The sequence below is a fragment of the Chiroxiphia lanceolata genome, chromosome Z (assembly GCF_009829145.1).
Source record: "Chiroxiphia lanceolata isolate bChiLan1 chromosome Z, bChiLan1.pri, whole genome shotgun sequence".
Lineage (NCBI taxonomy): Eukaryota > Metazoa > Chordata > Aves > Passeriformes > Pipridae > Chiroxiphia > Chiroxiphia lanceolata.
The window spans coordinates 12395785-12414435 of record NC_045671.1 but is presented as its reverse complement, the minus strand read 5'-3'; the positions used below and the strand labels follow the sequence as shown (position 1 = coordinate 12414435).

Below are 18651 nucleotides of genomic sequence, written 5' to 3'. Positions count from 1 at the left end.
GCGTGGTATTTGATCAAATGGGAGACTGAACCTGCATTATATAGAGCCCTCTATTTATACTGAGGCGAGCTCAGTCACTCAGCTTCTTCTTCTCGTTCTCTATCACCATTTTATATAAGCTCTGAAATAAAAGAATGTTCATGGAAAGAGGGAAAATATTCAATATTCATGACTATTCTGTTACTGCTTAGACTCTGCAAGCATGGCAAGGATTCAGCATAACTAAAATACAAGGAGAAGAGTGTGAAATTATTCTTCCAGTTAAGTGTAGCACTAAGAGATACAGATATATCATAACGTATATAGTATACACATTATTCTAAATGCCATTTTCTTTAATTAATTCTATGTCAACATATATGACATGCAATAATATTTATATCCAGAAGTTTTAAATAACACACACTAGCACAGAGGCTTGTAGGCTTGGTAGTTTCCTGCCAAACTCATTCTATGTTTTTTATTTCTTTAGTCCCATGGGAGCACCAATGTTTCTTCTCCAGCCCAGATAGGAAGTTTGCTTAATCAGCAACCTTCAAAGGTAGTACCCATCTCTAAGGTTCACAACTCTTACCAATCCGTCTGACGAAGTCTTGTACCTCAAAGTCATTAAGGTAGGTCTTCTCATTTCTCTCTATATTTAGCAGTTATCAGTTTGCTATTCATAGTGAAAGTACAATATTAGATAAAGCTACTGCTGCTATCAAAACTCCATTGTTTTAGGTGCCAAACAATAAAAGGTAAGAGAAGACACATTAATAATCCAGTATGATTATGACTGTCTTGTCAAGTGATATGGTGGAGTATGACAGAGAACAATAAATAGGTGAGAACGTCATCATCAAAGTATCATTGTGCATGCTTATAATACATATTAAGGAGGATGGACTTATGGTCCTTACTGAAAAAGTAGAATTCAATGAGTGGTTTATTAGAAGATAAAGTAAAAACTATACAGATTTTCATTTGGAGGATTTTGTTTTTCTCTATCCAAAGGAAGGAATGTGGACAAAATTCCTGCAGACATATTGAAGGCAAAAGCAACAATCACAGTGAGTATCATGAGACCAGTAAGTCATGTAAGACCTATGAGGGAAAGTCTTAATGGGACCTGATCCTTTATGTGTGGGAAAAGATAGAAAGACGTTGAATGGGTACCAAGCCCTGTGATAAAAGAATGATTTGAGAGCCATGTCCTTAATGCTCATAATAAGGGGACTCAGTGCAGCTGGCATCTGAGCCAAACAGCAGTAAGATATAATCTTTGAAGTGTGTGACCATGATGGTCTTTTCAGAACAAGGCACATCTTTGTTACTTAAAAGGTTAAGGAAGGAATTAGAAGTAAATTGATATTTACCGATTTGGAATATAGTATCTAAACAAGATTTCATTATTTTATTTTAGAAAACAAAGTTAGTGAGAAACACATAATAATTGTGCAAATACCAATACTAAATTTATTTCAGAGAAGCATAACATGAACCTTGCCAATGCATTGTAATGACCAACATAAATGCTCAGTGTTGTTGAGAAGTAGCAGGATCATCTATGTCAATCAAGAGTTGCAGGAAGGGGAGGGTGGATACAGCTAGAGCCACACAAAACTTTCATTGAAAATGTTTTACCTCTACTTACTTCTCGTTTAAGCAAATTGCTAGCTCAGAGCTATGATACATAGAATGAAAAGGATCATATCAACATTGTAGAGCAAAATTAGAGCCTTAATCTTTGCTTAGAAGGTATGCCCTGAGTGTGGCAAGGTGATATAAGGAGTTTTATGAACAGGGGATCACTGCAAGAATAGGCTGGGACAGGCATTGTAACACAAATGCAACAGAAAAATTTAAATGGAAGAACAGCAGTGGTAATAAGGAGTATTGGAAAGAATGAGTTAAATTAAGTTTGCAGAACCTCACGGCAAAGTTTCAATTTAAGTTTTGGGCAGTGCCTGAGCCTTAGGGAGAAGTTCAAATTTTCTTCAAAATCAGTACTCCAAGCAAGTTACTATTGGGTTCTAAATATTAAATTAAATGTGATTTTTGTTTGTTTCAGTTCCTCACAGATTGTCCACACTGTAAACATTTTACTGGTAACATTATTGTGTTTTATATAAATATGGAGAATTTTCTTAACATGAGCCAGATCACATTTTAAACAAGAACCATGTAAAAAGGATGGCCCTAATTAAACAGAGGACTGCTGGCAGTACTATTGCAATACATAGAAATCTTGTGCCGTTTCCTGTCTTTTTTTTATTGAGCGTGAAATCCACAACAGATTTCCTGCCACCTAGGTAGAACTGAACAAGGCACACTCTCACACTAAATCTTCCCTGCAAATGTATAAGCCAGTACTGTACAAAACCACAGCATTGGCTAAGGGTGTATACAGAAGTTTGTGCTTACTTGTGCCAACCCAGTCAGTTCTACAGGGGACATTGAGACAGTTTAACATGCACGGTAAACCAGATCTCTATCACTGAACATGCTTTATTAAAATAGAAGAAGTTCTTCACTTTGGCAGCTCTTCTCAGCTGTCACACATCAGAGTTCACTTTTTGGAAGAATGGCAACTTTAAGCAGTAATGGAAGTAGTTAACATGGTGAAAAAGGACCAGATAGAACTCACGTAGTCAATGTTTCATATGTTCAGGTAAACATTCTACTCTCCTCTAAATATTGCTTCCTAGAAGGACCAATAAAAGGCAGAGGAGAGTAAAGATCAGAAAAAAATAATGAAGTCAAGACAAAAGAAGAGTTGAAGTAGGAAATGCAGGAAGCTGGCTGCACAGTGGAGTGGTAGACCTGGTTTAGTGCAATTATCTGTACTTCGACATACTGTGTGCAGTGATCATGAGAACTCCATCAGTACAAGAAACATTCTAATCATTCACTACAAACACTTCATACTGTCTAATGAACCACTGCTTCCACCCTCTTGTGACTGTTGTGCCTTTGATCATGAGTAATTATTTGAACGGTAGTTTTTCATACATATTCAATTATAGAACTTTTCAGCAATTGCACTTGCAAAAAGACAATTATCGTCTTTCTTCATGTGCTCAAAAAGAATGAAACTAGAAGGGAATATCTCTTCATCTTCACAAATTTCTCTATTGTGGCTATATTTTCTCAACCAGTTTGTAAATTACTATGGCTTAATTTGTGTTCAAGTAGAGTATATCCTCCTGAAAATTATCTTATCTTGACAGGAATATCTGAAGAGGGGGTGAGTCCAGTTTTGTCCTAGTTACTGCTTTATATAAAATTTGCAAATCTTAGTTTGTTTTACTTTTTTCCCCACTGTAGCTAAAGTGCAGAAATAGCTAGTGTTTTACTCTCTGTAAATGATCAAAATCAAGTCACTCTATGTTTTGAAATAGAAAAACATGTTCCAGTCGTTCAGCATAAGGCACATTGCTCCTCCTCTGTTAATGTTTAAGACTCTTTTTTTTGTGGCAGCATCTATAGTGCCTATTATAGCATAGTCTCTATGTCTCTAGAGTCTCTAGAGTCTCTACAGCATCTATAGTCTCTTCATATCATGCAGAAGCAAATAACTATTTCTAGTTTTTTCCCCCTACTTAAAAGTCTGAGCATGAAATTAGTTCATCTTCTGCCACAGAATGTTTTTTTATTAAGTTAGTTTGTACAGATATGTAAGAAAATCATGTTTATGTCCAGGGCAGTAATTAAAACCCTGAATAACATCAGGTCTAATATGGAACTCCTGTCTGTTCAGTTGGTTTTTTGTGATTACTGCTTTTTGCCAATCGGAATATCATTTAACATGTGTTTTACTGCTGCTTTGTAATGTTGATTTTTTTTTTTTCACTGCAATATGATATGATGCTTAATGGAAAGTTTATAAAATGTAGTGTATCTACACGGTTACTTTTATCTGTCAACCTCGTTATCTTTTTAAAGAAAATCTAATTTACTTCATAAGGTCTACATTTCCTTTGAGACCTATTAGCTATTACAATGCCTTCATTCTCTCTTTCACAAATCCTGTAGCAGAAATTATATAATACTGGCTGGTTTATATACCACAGGGTTGTCCCATATGCTTTTCTGATGATAATTGCAATTTTGTATGCTATGTATCAGGGATATGATTTAATTCAATGATTTTTAATATAGAGTGTGTAGATGTTTCCCAAAGAATCCAAAGGATTAAAAAAAAAGAACCTAATATCAATATGCCTAATTTGCTGAATAAAAGTTAACATACTCATTTCCACTGAATCTGCAAAGAGACTGAAAATTATTCATCTAATCATTAAGACAATAGTTTGCTGCAGGAACATAGCATATAAGAAAATCCATGCTTGTTTTGTTGCTTATGCATCATTAATCGTGAGTCACCAACAAAAGTTGACAGCTTATCCAATAAAACAACCAGGCAATTAATTACTGAATCTATTAAAATTTACAGTATATTTTCTATTTGCTACTACTTATTACTACTAATATTATTTTATCAGTGAACTGGAGATATAAAACTGATAATTTTCTATTCCAGACCTCTTGTCTAAGGTATAATCCATTACCTAGACCATCTCTGACAGAAGTTCATCCAACAATTTCAACATATCTGTTTATGGAAATTCTTCTGCTTTTTCAAGTAGCCCACTTGAGTGTTGAACTAGCCTTTTGATGTGCAAGTTTTTCTTAATATCTTATATAAATGGTCCTTGCTACCAATTAATCTAAATAATTCGCATTCTGTCTATTACAGAGATGAAAACACTTGATCACTGTCCTCTTTGCAATAACCTTTATGTATTTGAAACCTGTTATCATAGCCCTTCTTCATTTTTCTCTTTACCAGACTAAACAAATGAAATTTTTTCATACCTCCTTGGAAGTCATGTTTTCTAAACTGTTTATCATCTATATTATTTATGACAAATTATCTCCAATTTCTGTTCTTTCAGAAAAAGTGTCTCCTCCCCTGCAAGTGCTCAGCAATAGAAAGTAGCATGAAATAAACACATCCTAAATCAAACAAGAGACATGCTTTCAATAACTTTCTGGAAAGACATTTATCTCTTTTGTAAGTGACGTTCACTTGCATATATGTCCCCAACTTCTTTCCTGCATTTTCCAAGCCAGTCCTTTGTCCATTTCCTGTTCGTGTAGTCAGTGAACAATAGGTAAGATAATTTCCAGTGACCAGTGACCTCACTTTCTATTAGTTTCACTGACACAATAAGTCATTAGCTTATTATGGATTGCATGGAAAACATCTAACCAGTACAGATAAATATTAATTCAGACTCAAAGCAAAAACTTGTATGAACTAAGAATTTCCTCTCTCTGCCCTCCAACCCTACTCTCTGTAGACATCTATCTACATCCTATTCTGCTCCTACTCTAACAATTTAGTTAACATGTTTGCTTTTTGAGATCCAGAAAGTAACAGTCAAGCTAAATTGGCTCAGTTTTCATATAAACCTCATATAGACAAGTGTTTAATTTAGTTAGTTTACTCTAACATGTAACACATGTAACATGTTTATGTTACTCTGACACTTGCCAAGCCTCAGTGTCTAACAGACAGCTAACTGTATCTAAATAGTCTAGAGCTATTTTACACATCCCAGGTATTGTGTTTTAAATATCTCTGAATAAATGCTTACCCTGTCTTTTGTAACAGGCCCTTTCTGAACAATACTCCTAATATTATGCAATAAAGAAAATTCAGGAAAGTTGGTCTTGGTTATGAGCAGATAGTTAGATGAGTTCAGCATTAAAAAGCTTCTCAGTTGTTTGCTTCTCTGCCTTAGGACAGGAGTTAGGCAGTAAAATGACAGAAGACTGGCTGGATGGCCAGGCCCCGAGAGTGGTAGTGGATGGAGTTTCATCCAGCTGGCAGCTGGTCACATGTGGTGTTTCCCAGGGCTCAGTTTTGGGGCCATTCTTGTTTAATGTCTTTATCAATGCTGAGGACAGCACCAAGCTGGCTAGGAGTGCTGATCTGCTAGAGGGTAGGAAGATTATGCAGAGGGATCTGGTCAGACTGGATCGATGGGCTGAGACCAATTGTACGAGATTCAAAAAGGCCAAGTGCCAGGTCCAGCCCTTACATCACAATAACCCCAGGCAGTGCTGCAGGCTGTGGGTGGAGTGGCTGGGAAGCTACCCAGCATAAAAGGACCTTGGGATGTTGTTCAACAGCAGCTGAACATGGGCCAGCAATGGCAACCTGACCTGCATCAGCAATAGTGTGGCCAGCAGGACCAGGGCAGTGACTGTCCCTCTGTACTGGGCACTGGTGAGGCCACACCTCAAGTGCTGTGTCAGGTTCTGAGAAGCTCACTGCAAGAAAGACATTGAGGGGCTGGAGCATGTCCAGAGAAGAGCAGCAGAGCTGGTGACAGATCTGGAGCACAAGTACTGTGAGGAGCAGCTGAGGGAGCTGGGGATGTTTAGCCTGGAGAAAGGGAGGCTCAGAGGAGACCTTATCGCTCTCTATGGCTCTTTGAAAGGAAGTTGTAATGTGGTGGGGGTCAGTCTCTTCTCCCAATTAACAGCCAATAAGACAAGATGAAACCACCTCAAGTTGATATTAGGGATGATTTCTTTACATAGAGGTTTGTCAAGCACTGGAACAGGCTGCCCAGGGAACTGGTTGAGTCATCCCCCTGGAGATGGTTAAAAGATGTGTAGATATGGCACTCAGGGACATGGTTTAGTGGTGGACTTGGCAATGCTGGGTTTATGATTGGACTAGATCATCTAAAATGTCTTTTCCAAGCTAAATGATTCTATGACTCTGGAAGCTTTTTATGGAAAATTAGTGTCACATTTCAGGATACTTAACTCGAACTCGACAGAGGAGAAAAATGCAAAGAATATTCATAATTATATTTCACCCAGAAGTTGTCTCTGAGAACATATTTTTCTGCTATTTTTTTTTTTCAAAATATGAATTACCTTTCATTGAACTTAGTAAACAAGAGGTCAAATTTCAAAAGTGAAAAAATAATGTTGTTCAAAAAACATTCATCAATAAAAACACATTGTCTTTAGAAGATATCGCAGCAGCTTACTCTGAGCAACTCTAGAATGGCTACGCTTTGAAGAAGGGTTTTACAGGGGACAAGAAGATTGAATTTCATTCTGTTATTCTCCCTGTGATGATATGTCAAAGTTGAGACATATAAAATAGTTATTATGCCTACTCCAAGCTACTTTTTAAGATAAAGAATGCCCCGAGTCCAACAAACGGAGCTTAGGACTTTGTCCCTGATCCCATCCTCATCCTTGAAGTGAATACAAGTTTCCCTCTGCTTCCTTCCTCTCTAGCCACACCAGTTTGGTGCCTTGGCTCTACAGTAGCAATTCTCATAGTGAGAGGTGGGACAATGGCCATCTCCTTCATACCTTCTAAACTGATGGTTACGTCACTTTCTCAGGAGAGAGAGAATGGGAAATGCCCTGAGGTTATTATATGAAAGGTGTCTATTTTCTTCCCTACTTGTATTTTTAAAGAAAAAATAGATACAAAGTCGGTCACATGTGAGGTATAAAGCCTTTAACCTAACTATCTGTGAGAGCTGGTTCTGTACTCTGAGTCATACTCCCACACACACACTGAAAGCACAGAAGATGTATGTATGGCCAAAAGACAAAGAGCGTCTGGGACACCTCTTTCTTGAGTCAGTTTGGGATCTACCACACTCATGTGCAGACCATCAAGAATCCCAGTACAACTTAATTCCTCCCCTTGATTTTGAGGGAACTTATATTTTTCATTCAGGTTTTGAATTTGCAAGGTACTTCCAAGGGCGAGTGCCAAGAAATTACCTTATTTACATGTTTTTCAGAACTGATCACTATATAGTTAGTAGGTAGGTTTTATAAGTAATGTATTACTTGGCTTTCTTTAAGGTCACACCCCATACACTTCTACGCTTGCACCCTGCAGTGTTAATTCCACATATGAAGAGAAAGATCATCATTATCAGTTCACAGAAACAAACAAACAAAATACTATTTCAGACAAAACCACATTTTCTTAATTTTCTGTTATTCAGTGATAGACAATTTTTTTTACTCTAAAAAGATACAAAGATACTTGGGGGATTTCATTAACCTGTTGAATAAAAGCAACAGGTCTTCAGCTGCAAGGTCTTTAATTTTTTGCAAAATTTATAGTTAAAAAGAAGGCAATCTTCATTTTTGCAAGGTGTATTTTAGAAAATATTTTAAATACACCTGCTGATATTTCCACTGCATACAGTCTGGTTTCCTCTCTATGCCACTGTTCCAGAAAAACAAAAGATTAAAATACTCATGATACAGGTCAGAAGGGGTTGGAAGTGAAACTGATCTTTAAAACACAGTGGATTGTGCTTGGGTGATAAATGAGCAGCATGAACATTAGCTTATCTTTAGACTAGAAATCTGCAAATGCTCTGATGTTATGGTGCATGTTAGGAGCAGGCTGCGAATATAAATGTTGCCTTACAGAAACCTGCTTGATACTGAAACTAAGATGCCAAGACTGATGCCCTGATGTGATTTAAATCTGTGTCTTTAATTACAAAATAACTGTTTAGCTTTTAATTATTTAATGCTGAATCAGAGCCTCAAAAAAGATCATTTTTTCAACTGCATTTCAGCATTTTCTTAGAGTCATATGAGCACTGAAACATTAAGGAACCTCAGATGACGAAAGCAAGTTAAACAATATCAAAGTTCTATTTTATTTGGCTTTGACAGAATGAAGCTCTCTTTCTAGCCTAAGTTAGGGAGAACAGGGAAAACGCAATAGTAAATGTACAGCCTTACACTCCACTTGTGAAGGGCAACTGTTGAGTGCTAGATCCTCATTTCATCTCAAACCAAAAGCTATACCTCTTTGAAATGTTTATTGTGGAAGACAGGAAATCTATTTGGAATATTAACCACAGACTAACTTTTCAAAAGATTTTTCTAGTGTTTAAGCATAAAGATAATCTTGTGGGTAAGGCACTGGACTGGAATTCTGACCTCAAAACTCAGCTGTATGGAACCTCAGCAAGACATGTAGAGCCAGATATAAATAAAAGTGCCTATAAAAAACAATTCAAAAGCGTATCTATCTGTGACAGGTGGTAGGTGACTGCATCAAAATTTGTAATCTGAGAACTTGTTTGGTTATTGCTTAAATTCCATAGGCACTTTTCTCTTTTTGTCAAGATTCCCAATACCGTATGTGTTGTACCTCTTATTGTTAACCACCATGTCAGTCTCAAGCTGCCTCCTAAGTATGTTTTTCTTCTGTTTGAGGAACTCGTGGGAGCTGAGGATTTGGGCTGCTAATCTTGCATCATCAAAACCAAATCAACAAAATAATAGGTCACACAGGGACTAGCAGGGTTGTTTTCCTTATCTATCACTCAGAAAAGTGTTCTCAGAACTTTTGCAACCACGACATTTTCAGGGATTCATCCACCCTCGTGGGACAAACGTCTACTCTGTCACTTCGTAATTGCAAGGAAATAACTAAACACAGTAATTTAACTAGTTAAATTAAAAAAGTTTCAACTGGTTGTAAGTTTTTGCTTCTAGTACTTCAAAATAGTTGGTTGCCCCTCACTAGTGTCAAAAGTCTACAATGCTCTTGACCCACCTACGGCCCATTTGGCCACTAACTTCCCATACAAACTAGCCTACAGATCAGTTCATCTACCAAGGCAGTATAAAATCTATGTTCAAGTCCGTTCTGTTTTATTGTTCTGCACATCAAATAAGACTGATATTTCTTATAGAATCAAATACTAAGCAGTTAAGATTTCCCTTGAAATTGTAGATCTAAACTGCCTTTCCTATTACTTTGTTCTTTCCATATTGCAACCTTTTCCTTCTGCCACAGACAGAATTATGTACAGCAATTTTCAGGGCTCCCAAGGATAAATATCCAGGACCTCTACACAGTTAACACTAAGATCTGCAGAATGTTCTCTCTACTTGAAATATATGTCCTGAAGAAGTGAGCTGTCATCGCAATAGGCACCAGAGAAGCCTGGCTATCCAGCTTGGACTAGGTACTAAGGCTAAAGATGAACAGAACTGTCTGAAGACTTTGATCTCTTCAGGAAAAGTAATGTCTTTATTATGTGCCACTTCCTTCCACAAAATGTCTATAATCTTTACAGGAACTTATGTGGCAACAAATAACAATTAAGGTGTTGTTATTAAAAAATATGGTTTCTCTTAGTTTAGGCACTATTTTAAGCAATTGTATTTTAATATCAAAAACAACTAATGGATATTTTCTACTCTTTGCCCTCTACAGAAAGAAAGCAGTTGCTCATTTGTTATTTCTCTGGTCCAACTGGACTCACTAGTATGAATTAAGGCCTCAGAACAAGATGCAATTAATCTAACTGAAGGCAGTTAAATATATTTCATGAATCTGATACCAAAGCTCTAAAGTACAGCTCCTCCATTCTGACCCTGAGGAGGTCTGTATGGGGTTTATAAATTCTTGTGTTTTACAAGTCATTCTTCAAATGCTTTGTTTGATACTGTTGTTCAGTGCTTAGGATCAAAACATTGTTACTGGATGTTCATCCCAATTCAAAATACCGCGGCATTAAACATTTTCAGCCGAACATAGCATCTAGAGAATGTTCCATATGTTTGGCTGACAGAGAACAGCTTATAACACTATTGCAATTACCTTCTCTACAGATGGCACATGCTGTATGGATTACAATGTTACTTGTTCTGTTGCTGTGGACTCAGTTTGAATTGTCTGTGAAACATTTGAACCCTAAATCAATTCTTCTCCCTCTCAAAGAAAAAGAGAAAATATTTCAAAGGGAATTTTTGCAAAATGGCAAGGGTCAGGGGGGCTAGGGTAACCTTTCACTTTGTATCAAGGACAGGAGGCATGCTGAATAAAACAAAGAGGAAGCCGCCTAAATAAAACAACTTTTTCTCTCCTGACCTCATACATCAGAAAGAAAATCTTCATGGAAACAAACTATAATGGAAGGCAGACTGTGTTCAACCATGTCTTGTATAGATCTCCAAGGATGGCAATTGTTCTCAAGAACAACTTTTCCAACATCAGTGGAAGACTGAACCAAACTCTTACCTAACACATATTCTTTAAAACCAAATTGTTCATGGCTAGGAGAATTGTAAAATATTATAGCAAAATGGTTTTCAAGCTGAGTGTTGAGCCAGATGACAAAGTAGTGTCATGGCTTGATCAAGTCTTATATAACTGTTTAGGTATGTGGGAACATTAGATGTCAGTTATTCTTGCTCACATTTATCTTTATACATGAACTGATCATTACAATTACTTTTGTATTTGTATTTAGACAAACCCTTCTGATAAAAAGGTCAAATGACTTTTTTCAAAATTTTATCTTTTAATCTTGATCTTGTGTTGCAATTACTCCCAGAAGTTATTGTGGTTTCCTGCACAAAATTATATCCCTAAGCATACCAGTCCAGCATTTAATACAGACACAGGACAATAAAAAGTCAGCAGCAGGAGACAATATGTTTTATATGTGCAGTTAACTTTACACAGTGCTGGAAAATATTGGCAAGTGGCAGTTAATTAGGGTACCCTTGGATTCTTACAACATATCACAAAGAAACACAGGCACAAAGCACTTATTTACTGTAGTTGATTTTAGCAACTTTTTTTCAGAGTTACAGTCTTTACATATTAGAATACAATTTCATTATGTTCTAATTTTGCTAATACAATTACTATTTCTTTCTTGCATTCTTTGATTACTTTTAAATAATTTCAAATTAATAATTCTATGAAAAGTTTGAGACATCTCAGAAATAACTACAGACATATTTGATAACAATATTTTTACCATGTAGGCTCTGAGTCTGTGAGTTTTCAAACTCAACACCAAAGGGAGAGGATTTTCTGCTCCACTGCACAATATCTAGATCTGGAAATAGGATCAGTGACGGAAAGAACCCTGTAAAACAAAAGGTAGTGTATAGATATATCAGCAGTAGGACATTTCAATTTGTGGCCTGTTGAGACTCCATCTTAACATGAAGCTGCTGGAAATGCTGAGCTGGACGGCTTTCAGTAAAAAAATGAAGAAATTATCTGATGGTCATACCTTCTTATTTTCTACTTAGTGGTGCACTCAAATTCCAATGATTTATCCCCATCTAGCTAATATTGTGTGCAAAACTTGTATGCAGAAACCATATCTCATTTTATGTCCTGATAAAAATTTTTAACAAGAAATGAAACTAGCAAAGTCATATCTCTAACTTAATGCAATGAGAGCAAAAACTTACCTGACAGTAATTTTCTGATTTAGTAACTTGTGCAAGGATATTTTTATGTATTAAAACACAGAATAATATTTGAGACACCTTCTGAAAATTATAACTGCTACCTACACTGTAGCATACCATTGTACAATGTAATCCCTCACTGTCTGAAAAGGACTAGTTCAGGATCTGATTGAAAGGTCTTTGCAGGTACTAAAGGAATTTCTAGAAATATTTGATCAGAAATTTTCAGCTTAAGGTGAAAATGGTAAAAAGAGGCAGCTGAAAAATACCTTAACTTATTAAAAACACTTGACACCTACAAAAAAATCCTCCAGAGGAATCAACTTACTTTTTCATTGATTCTAGGCTGACATTTCTTTAGTTTTATGATTGCATTTTATTAGGAAAGTAAATCCATAATATGTTAATCCCGTATGAATTCCACAGAACTTGACCATGCTGTACTTTCACCAGTGTGAATGTATCTTAACAAATACTGCCTTTACTTTTAGTGAGTACTACAGGCAGCATAACTGTGTTTAATAAACAATAATTTCTGTTGCTACTCTAGCAGAAGTGTTCTATTGAGTTATTATTATATTCAAAACTGTTAACTTTTGAGTAACACATTTTTTTCTTACCAGAACAATATTTTGAGTTTATTGACAATGTGGGTTTTTTTGCCAGCTTGATTTTAAACTACTGACAATTGTCGCATTGCAAAATCTTCAGAAAAATAGCCATTTCTGCCATTCTCTTTTTAATTTTCTTATTTCTACCAGGACTACACATAGCCACAAAACTGCTGTTGGCAATTTGTAAGCACATATGGGGATATGGAGTGTGTCTACAGTTCTTTTAACCCCTCCTACTGAATCCATTCTGAATAGACGAATAAAAAATTCTGGGATTACTCTTGTGTTTGGATGTTTTGTCATAAATTTACATTTGTTTTCAGTTCTAAAGGAAACCACAGAGAAACAAACCAATATCTAGACCCCTCTCTAACAGGAGACACTGTTCCACTAACTTTTGTGGCACCTGTGCTGTCTTATATCTGTTTAGGATCTATTTCACTGTGTCTGTGTTAACTCCAAGGTAGAACCTGAACCTGTGTTGAGCTCTCCTGCACAATGAAAGATACAAAACGAGCAAAACAAAAAAGATGTTTCCATGTGAGAAACTGATGTGTGTTTTGTCTTCTAAACTTGCTCAAGGAAAAATGGCTCTTACCTTTGAACACATGAAGGTACTTTCAAAGTTCAAAATGCAATTCACAGAAAATGAAGGCAGCACATATTTAAAGTTACATAAGCCAGTTTTATAATGTTTAGATTCTTCATCCAGAAAAAGTACTGAAAAGTTCTTTGTGACAAACTTTCACTAAAAACTTGGAAGAAAGGAATTCTGCCCTGTACCAACCTGCTAGAAACCTTTCAGTGTGTACCTGTACTCACAGATATGTATGGCTCAAGGAAAATGCTCACTCTTGTATTTTCAGTCTCTCTCATATTAAAAGAAAAAGGAAAAGAAAAAAAAAGAGAATTGTGCCAATGGGCATTCTCTGTCCTTATAAAGTAAATAGTACATTGATCCAGATATTTTACAAAGAGTTTACAGTTAGGCCAGCAGTTCAGAAGATTAATCCTTGGTTTCCAGACATTAGTTTAGTAGATTAGGGTGCAATAAAATAAATTCTTTACTTTGTTTATGCTCTGCTAAAAATTAATTACAATTTGAGAACAAATACGTACTTTCCTTCGGGCATTTAGAAGTACCATTGCTATGTAACAAGATAGTGTAATTTCACACTACTGGAAAAGCAGGATGCAAATATTGATCCTTACCATATAAACTGATGTTATCTTGACTAGCATTTGCTTATGACGTCTGGAAGAATGCTATCCTTCTTTGTAGGAAGGATACTGTAATGCTATGGGCTTATTTTACTTTAATTATGATGGACAGTCTGTCAGACCGCAAAGACGTAAATAATTAAACTTGACTTTGATCCTTTAACATGGTTCTTTCTCTCTTCCTTTTCAGAGCTGATGTATCTTTGTTTTTCCTACATTTTACTTCAATAAAAAGTGTGCTAGATAGGCAACTCTTTCCTGAAGTATATTTTTAAACCTTCTAGTTCAGATATAAATAGTTTTACAGATATGTTTATTTGTCTTATCTCCAACTAAAGGGCAAGTGTAAAAAGTTTTATTTTCGGATGGCGTTAAGTCACTCTCTAGAGGTAATAACCCTGTTGACCATCAGAGGGAGTCACTCAGACTAAGAGAACAGGTGAGAAAAATCTCACCCTTAATTTTTCCTCAGAATGAAATATGTACTTTCAGATGTATCAATAGGCATTCTTTGGACACATGCCACTTTGTAGCCATGGGGAAAAACCACACTAAGATCAAGTGATGTGTAATTTTATATGCTATGGTTTCTGTGGGAAGCATTTTTCAGAAACTCTATACGCATCACAAAATTTACGTTTTTTTAGCTGAGCATAAACAGAATGAGTAAGGAAGATTATAAAGTACCTCTGATATGACTAAACTTTAGATACCCTTGGAAGTGTCTTCTAAGCACTACTGAAAAGAAAATCTACTCTGAAAAGAAAATCTTGCTCCTACTGCTTCTTACATACAGTCTCAAGAACTGGAGACCCGAGAGTAGTTCTCTTCTGCCCATGAAAAGGCACAGAGTATTTGAACAAACTGTGCATTTTGAGCAAGTTAAATCTGCTGAAGCATTTGTAGTCCCTTATGTCAAGTTTTTTAAGTATAGCAGTTTTAAATCTACATCATCCACTGACATACAGGATCCAGTCCATTATAGGAGTGAACATTAACTGGTAGTTAAATTTACACAAGCAAAAGCTGAAGTAGATCTCTTCAATACTTCAAATTGGCTGATGATTTTTTTATTTTCTTTTTATAATACTTTTGCATCTTAATCTACTACTGAAAGAGCGAGGTAGCTTCATGGGGTAAAAAGAATTCAGTAAAAAGAGAGTGAATAAGCCAGAAAAGCTGAGAAGAAAAATTGTTAAAACTTAGAGAGTAGATTGAAAAGTATAGATATTTTTTCAGTTATTCTTTTACTGGTCTTTATTGTTCATAGTGAAAAGATACAGTATATGAAACTCTAAAGAGTTCAATGAAATATGTTGGTTTGCAAGTTGCATGTAGGACAAATTAATCATGTCAAGATGTACAGCAGTGTGCTAATGTGATGATTTTGTCTGGAATAGAGTTAATTTTCTTCATAGTAGCCAGTACAGGGCTGGTTTTAGGATTTTTTATAAGAACAGTGTTGAATATACAAGGATGTTTTAGCCAGACAGCGTCAAGGTTTTTCTGAGCCTCACCCCACCCCACCAGCAAGGTGGCTGGGGGTGCACAAAAAGATGGAAGGGGACACAGCCAGAATAGCTGCCACCAACTGACCACATGGATATTCCATCCCATATGACATGAAGCTCAGCATGGAAAGCTGGGGGAAGGAGGAGGAAGGAGGAGATGTTCATAGTAATAGCATTTGTGTTCCCAGGTCACACTTATGTGAGACAGATGCTGCTTTCTGGGAGGTGGTTGAACACACCTGCTTGCCCATGGGAAGTGGCGAATGAATTCTTTTGTTTGTTTGTTTTGCTTTTTTTTTCCCCCCTATTAAACTGCCTCTATTTCAACTTACAATTTTTCTCACTTCACTCTTCCAATTCTCTTCCCCATTCCCGCATGAGGGAGAATGGGTGAGTGGCTGTATTGGGCTTAATTGCCATCTGGAGTTAAATCATGACATCTATTAACCCACTTCTGAAGATACTGAAGTCTCTCAGCCTTTGGTCTCCAGACTAACGTGGCATCCAAGAAGTATATGAGCAATCTGCCAATGTGCACCATTGTGCAGATGTCTCAGTGCAGCTTCCACATGTTCCAGTTTTAAAACTGTCTGACATTTCTGGTTGAGTATGTAGTGGCTAAACATGTGCAGGAGCAATTTTTTCAAAATGATGCATTTAGTTATTTTTAAATGTTTGTTTCCCTGAGTACCCAAAAGTACCAGTCCACAACCACTACAGGGTGGATTGGAAAGGCTTGTAAAATTACATTTAAAAAAACAATGCAATGCTTCAGTTAGAGAAGTGTGGAAGAACATCTGAAAGCAGTAACTTCCTTTTTCTTTCTTTTTATTTTTATTTCTGTTTATCCATTTGCACTACTGTAATTTGAAAAAGAACCAAACAGGTTTTTCAAATATTGTGAGAACAAATATGCTGCTGCATTGAGTACCTAAGCATCAGGCCAGAAAAACATTTTTACAACCACATTATAATTCCCTGAAATATATCAAATGTCTTATTAATGAATGGGCAATAACTCGGGTTTTAAAGCAGTTCTATTCTGCTTTGCATTGTTGCATTTATATCCAGAGCTTCTGCACTGTTTGAGTGTGCAAAAGGGCAAATAGGTTGCCATCATTGTTTGGAGAATACCATCATTGTTTGTGGAACTCTTGTGACCCGAATGGAAAAGTCTCTTTGACTTTTGGGCAATTTTCTTGAATACTCCTATCATGTTTTAAAGTAATTTTGTTCAGCACTTTGAGAATCATGTTTTAAAGTAATTTTGTTCAGCACTTTGAGAATAGAATGTTCAGGTTTTTTGCTTGCCATATTTTTCTTCTTGTCTTACCTTTTCCATTTTTTCCCACTCATTTAGGCCTCTCCTATTCAAAGGCTCTCTTTCTGTTGGAAACAAACCAGAACTGATTGACAGTCAATAATAACCCCTTGAAAATATCTCTGCATCTATTTTTCAATAGCTTACAATACTCTTAAGGTACTCTATACAGGATAATTAAAAATGGAAGTGTATTATTTTGAATAAAAGTATAAAATAGCTGTACCTTTTATTTTTCAAAATACAGGAAACTGTGAAAATATATTTAACAGAATGTATGCAAATTTGAACCATAATCCACCAAATTAAAATCTATTACTTATTTTCATATTGACTTACTTCATCATCTCATAAAATTGCTTTGCCAAATGCAGTTGCCCTGTATCATCAGGGATTATATACTAAATTGCGAGGAGAAAAACCTTACAGACTGGTATGCCGTAGGTCCACCAAAAACTGCACAGTATATGGTTTGTAAAATGTCTGCCTAAGGCTAATGCTACTGAAACAAAGGATGATATTATTGCTCTTGGAATGACAAGTCAAATTTTTGCCTAAATTATGTTGCTGGATGACTCACTGCTGGTTTTACATCATACAGAATAATTTAATCCCTCAGGTTTGGCTAAATTAAAAATTACACGTCATGGAGTGATTTTAATGGCTCTTTGATAGAAATTTTACATTAAAGGATTACAGTTATTTCAGTTTCCTAAGAATCAATACACAATATTTAATGTTCTAGCTAATACTAAATTACTAATTTAATAGATTATGGAAGGATGAGCTCATTATTTCCACTACTCTTTTACTTGTACTGAAAACATCATTAGCTTTAATGTATAAGTATCTATCACTCTATATCCTACCTCCCTCTGTAGAAGGAGAAAATACACAAACCAAGAATGGAAAAAAAAATGCTTTGTGGAAGATTTAACCCCGAAATAATGGAGCCTGGATGGGAATGGAAAAGGTTATGGTGCAAACAAATTAAGTTCATAACCATTATTGCATCTGCAGACAGGCAGTGCTCAGTACTCATTGGCAAGTCTGAATGTTTCAGACAACATAACCAAAATTAGTGAGTTCAGGACTTTGTGTTTCATGAAAGGATGGAAGGACTCTATTTAAATATGAACCCACTCAAACATTGTGGTTGTCATGCTTGTTTTCATTCTAGGGGAATTACAGAGGAAAACAATCCTGCTACAAAAGTGAATTCAAAATGACTCACAGAAAATGACATGTAGAACAAGAAAAGAAATATAAAAAGACACGGACCAAACAAAGAACAAATAAAATTCAGATGGAAAACCAACAGGTGAAAAAAAAACCAACTAGTAACAAGTATCTGCTTTTGCTCTCTCTGGAATCTCCCTCACGCCTTATAACAAGCACAAGATTATTTTGATTTTAGCTAAAAAACCCTCACATATTTTAAGCAGTAAGTTTTTTATGCACCTTCTAAAGGACCTCAGTTTTCAGCCCTTACCATATCAACTGATCTAAGATACAAGCAACACAAGTGTAGCTCTTCCTGTCATTTGACAACGCATTATACATTTGAACAGTGAGGCCATAAAATTCAAGCAATTTTGCAGCTTGATTTGGTAACTGCTTTTTTGCTTGGGTGCGTGATCAAGAAGCTGAAGCTACATGCTAATGTCAGGTTGTGCCTGAGCCAGTGTCTGTT

General features: G+C 36.1%; 1 long non-coding RNA gene across 1 annotated transcript; it reads right to left on the bottom strand.

Moving 5' to 3' along the window:
• Positions 1-5074: 5074 nt before the first annotated feature.
• Positions 5075-17030, bottom strand: LOC116781233. Its single transcript, XR_004354826.1, has 3 exons — positions 16971-17030; positions 11847-11957; positions 5075-5133 (listed from the first exon to the last, which is right to left on the bottom strand). It is a non-coding gene; the product is annotated as an uncharacterized LOC116781233 (long non-coding RNA).
• Positions 17031-18651: the final 1621 nt, after the last annotated feature.